This window comes from Haliaeetus albicilla, chromosome 22 (genome assembly GCF_947461875.1).
Source record: "Haliaeetus albicilla chromosome 22, bHalAlb1.1, whole genome shotgun sequence".
In the NCBI taxonomy this organism is placed as follows: Eukaryota; Metazoa; Chordata; class Aves; order Accipitriformes; family Accipitridae; genus Haliaeetus; species Haliaeetus albicilla.
The window spans coordinates 11,842,005-11,846,531 of NC_091504.1; the positions used below are offsets into that span (position 1 = coordinate 11,842,005).

General features: G+C 40.5%; 1 non-coding gene across 1 annotated transcript; it reads left to right on the forward strand.

Annotated features, from left to right (window-relative positions):
• The first annotated feature begins 3,027 nt into the window (after positions 1-3,027).
• Positions 3,028-3,100, forward strand: TRNAK-CUU (transfer RNA lysine (anticodon CUU)). Its single transcript has one exon. It is a non-coding gene; the product is annotated as a tRNA-Lys (tRNA).
• The last annotated feature ends 1,427 nt before the right edge of the window (positions 3,101-4,527 follow it).

Sequence of the window (4,527 nt, forward strand, 5' to 3'; positions counted from 1 at the left end):
AGTTGTTATTATTGTACTACCTAATCTGCATGCTTCAAGATTTGTTAAGAAATTAATGTTGGGGGGGGGGGGTTGGTTTGGGGGTTTTTTTGTGGGTTTTTTTTTTACACCAATATGCTTTTAACTAAAAGAGGAAGAACAAGCCTTCAGGAGTCATTGTTTTGGGGGAGAAAGTGAGCCTTCAAATAAGATGAAGCAGCAATAAAAAGTGACCACACGCTTTGGTTAAAGTTCAAGTCCTCAGTGAAAGATTGTTGTGAGAATGTCATTTATGTGACAAATGAGTGCTTCATTCAGACATTACATTTAGAGAAGAAATTGTCATAAACATAGGGTCGAGGTTTTTTTCATAATTTCCCTTCTTGATCAGTGTTGCTTACAGATATTTTCTTTTGGGCAATTATCATCAATCTTGTCTTTACTTAAAATGTTTTTTTATCCTTTCCATAGTGTTCTGGAGAACAAACCAAACTAAACCCTTTCTTTTATTCTTACATTCCTGTAAGAGTTCCTTTTATAATGTAACGTAGCCACCTCCCAAGGATTTGTGATCTCTTGTGATTTGATACTTGTATTGTCCTATACGTGTGAAGACTGAGAAATATTCTGTGGGTGTGGAGTTTAAGCTGCTTAAAATCCAGCTAATTATATGCAGTGTTTCCAAGAGTCTGATGACTTCACAAATGTGTGAATCCAAGTCAAAACTCCAACAAAGTTGCAGGGGTTTTCAGAACAGTAATTTTTATTCAGGCTTATCTTGGGAAGAGAGATATGTGTGTTCACAAGGAGAGAGAAGGGGAAGTGTTGATTTCTTTTGTTCCCTCATAATATTGAAGATCCAAGATCTATTTGGAAAGTTTTTTTATTTCTGTTTTGTTTATGAATTATAATGCCTTAGTGCATTTATCCTTGAAAATAGTTACATTTAAAGAATAGGTAGGACTGCAAGATCTCAGTAACTGAAAACTGAATCTTGTGATTCAGTTTGTGAGGAAGATATTTTGCAATAAGTTTAAAAAATCAGAACCTTTGATTATTTTTTTTTCTATCAACTTTTTAAAATGAGATGGTATAGAGTCACTTTAGAGGAAGCAGGCCATTTTAATATTTGGTAAAGCTTGAGAAAATTCTTTTTTTCTGAGATCTCCAAGGTGTCCTCAGCAGTAGCATGAGAAAGTGTATAATGCACTTAACATTTCTGAATTAAGGTGTGCATGTGTGCCTACATTCAATGCTAAAAAGGGGGTTTAGGAGTTCTTTAACCTCCGGAGAGAAGATAACCAAAAACTTCAACCACCTTCTCAGGTCACCTTAGAGTAACTTTTGGTAAGCCTGAATAAGCAGTTAAAAGTAACTTGTATTTAGTGCCTGTGACTGACTAAACCCTTAGAAGGTGAATGTTGACATTGTCTAAACCCCTGCAACAGAAGAAGGCTCAGTGGGGATGAGCAAATGTGCTGTGCCCGTGAAGCTCAGAGAATAATCCAGGGTGTGATTGACCCACAGCTGCTGTAGAGAAGGGTGGCTTTTTTTTCTTAGGTAAACAGCTGTCAACAGTTGAGTGGAAACAGGTGGTGTAAATGTTGCTCCCTGAGTTAGCCAGACCAACATGGGGAGAGTGAATAAGTGGTTCAGCCCAATATGGAGTATAAAAACTCAGCAACTGGCAAGAGAATTTTGATCTGGCTTCAACCCACATATTTTTTCCCAGCAACTGGAGCCACATCATGGTGGTGAGTATGTTACAGAGACTGGTAACATTGGTGTTGCGATTGAACTGTGTATTGCAATTGCTGTATCTTTCTAAGCATAGCTAATGTTCGTATTGTGTTTTCAGTATATTTTGTAACACTATGCTAAATTGGAAGTCCTGTGTAACATCAAGTATCTTCAAATAAGTGAACTTCATATTAAACATTACACCTTCCATGTGTGGAATATCTTAAAAGAACCTGGTCAGAGAGTATTCCCACACATATCTCAAAGAGGAAAAACTTGCCCATGGAGACAGTTTTTCAAAGGCATGGAAGAAATTTAGGTCAAATTCAGTTAAAACGTGGTCATTCTGCTTATATCAGCAGTGCCTTTCTAGGACCCAACTTGGCATTAGTCATACAGGAATAAAAATAGTTTAATCAGCATTTCATCCTCTCTATTGAGGGACTAAAGTTATTCTGGTAGTGTGATGACCTTAGAAAGGTCTGACTTGCCATGTGGGAGGCCTCACCAATATTTGAAGGCCCCTGTGCCACAGATTATAGTATGCCTGTTTTACAGTCTGTAATACTGTATTTCATATTTGGGATGGATCCTTACAGAGCGACTCGCAGTTCTTAAGTTGAACCATTGACTTCAGCAAGATTATTAGCAGTAATGAAAACATGCCAGGAAATACAGCGGCTTTGCTAATAGATTTTTTTTGTAGACTTATTATGGATTCATTTTACCAAATTGAAATAAATATCTTAATGAAATTGTGAGTAGTTTTCAAGTGTAGTTCATTATGTTAATTTGCTAAAAAATTAAATGGAACTAAAAGATTATTAATGCAATATTAGTGGAATATATGAAACTAGATTTTGCCAAAATGAGTAGAAAATAAATGCTTAAAAAGGATTCATACTATAAAAGATATGATAGTATGAAGTATATTCTATTTACTGATGATTGTTCTGGACCCAGTCATAAATTCACCTATGAAGTAAGTAAGACTAAGATGTTTAATGTCATACAGAATTGTTTATTGGAGTTCGCCATTGCAGTAAAAGAAAGATACGTTATCGATTGTGTATAGCAGAGTGCATAACCCCATAGTATTTGTCAGGTGCACTCTCATCAAATGCAATATTTCTGAACTTGTCAGTGAGGTGTCAGTTAGCTATATTCAGTATTGGCCTGGACAAAAGCCCACTGAATTCAGGGGGAGTCTTTATATTTATTTCAATGGACTAGCTTCAAAAGCCTGTTCTATGGGTCATGGCAGAATCAGGTAATCTTGGTTGAAAAGATGAGTCTCTATGCCTATGTGCCTGGCTAGCTCAGTCGGTAGAGCACGGGACTCTTAATCCCAGGGTCGTGGGTTCGAGCCCCATCTTGGGCATTTTCCTTTCAGAATTCTCAATTCTTGGTGAGGCAAGGAAGGTGGTCACCAAAACCACCCCCGTGGACTTCTGGAGGGCAAACTTTGGCCTCTTTAAGGCACTGGTTGAGAGAGTCCCTTGGGAGATGGTCCTGAAGGGCAAAAGGGTTCAGGGGCGATGGACACTCTTTAAGAAAGAAATCTTAATGGCTCAGGACCAGGCTATTCCCATGTGCCGCAAGTCAAATCACTGAAGAAAATGACCTGCCTGGCTGAACAGGGAGCTTTTGCTAGGACTCAAGAAAAAAAAGGAGAGTTTATCATATTTGGAAGAAAGGGCAGGCAACTTGGGAGGAGTACAGGGATCTTGTTAGACCATACAGAGAGAAAATTAGAAAGGCAAAAGCTCAGCTAGAACTAAATCTGGCCACTATTGTAAGGGACAATAAAAAATGTTTTTACAAATATGTTAACAGTAAAAAGAATCCCAAGGAGAATATCTATCCTTTAAGGGATACAGAAAGGAATGTAGCCCAGAGATGAGGAAAAGGCTGAGGTACTTAATGTCTTCTTTGCTTCAGTCTTTAATAGGTAGACCAGTTATCCTCAGGGTACTCTGCCCCCTGAGCTGGAAGGTGAGGATGAAGAGCAGAATATACCCCCCTTAATCCAGGAGGGAAATAGTTAGTGACCTACTGTGCCATCTGGACACTCACAAGTCTATGGGACCTGATGGGATCCATCCAAGAGTACTGAGGGAACTGGCAGAGGTCCTTGCCAAGCCACTCTCCACCATCTATCAGTGATCCTGGTCAACAGGGGAGGTCCCAGATGACTGGAGGCTTGCCAATGTGACTTCCATTTACAAGAAGGGTTGGAGGGAGGATCTGGGGAACTACAGGCCTGCCAGCCTGACCTTGGTACCGGGGAAGACTATGGAATGGTTTGTCTTGAGAGCACCCACATGGCAAGTCCAGGACAAGCAGGGGATTGGGCCCAGTCAGCATGGGTTTGTGAAAGGCAGGTCCTGCTTGACTGTATTGGGTCTGGCTGAGATGGAGTTAATACTCCCCATGGCAGCCCTCATAGCACTGTGCTCTGCATCAGTAGCTAGAAAGGTGTTGATAGCACACCAGTGTTTTGGCTACAGCTGAGCAATGCTGGCACAGCATCAAGGCTGTCTCTCCAACATTTTTGCCCCCCCCTCAATGGCAGGCTGGGGCAGGGCAAGATCTTGGGAGGGGACATAACCAGGACAGCTGACCTAAACTAACCAAACAGATATTCCATACCATATGACGTCAGCTCAGATATAAAAGCTAAGTAAAGGGAGACGGAAGGGGGGGGGCATTTTGTCTTCCGGAGCAACCACTACGCGTACTGAAGCCCTGCTTCCCGAGAAGTGGCTAGACATCGCCTGCTGATGGGAAGTAGAGAATAACATCATT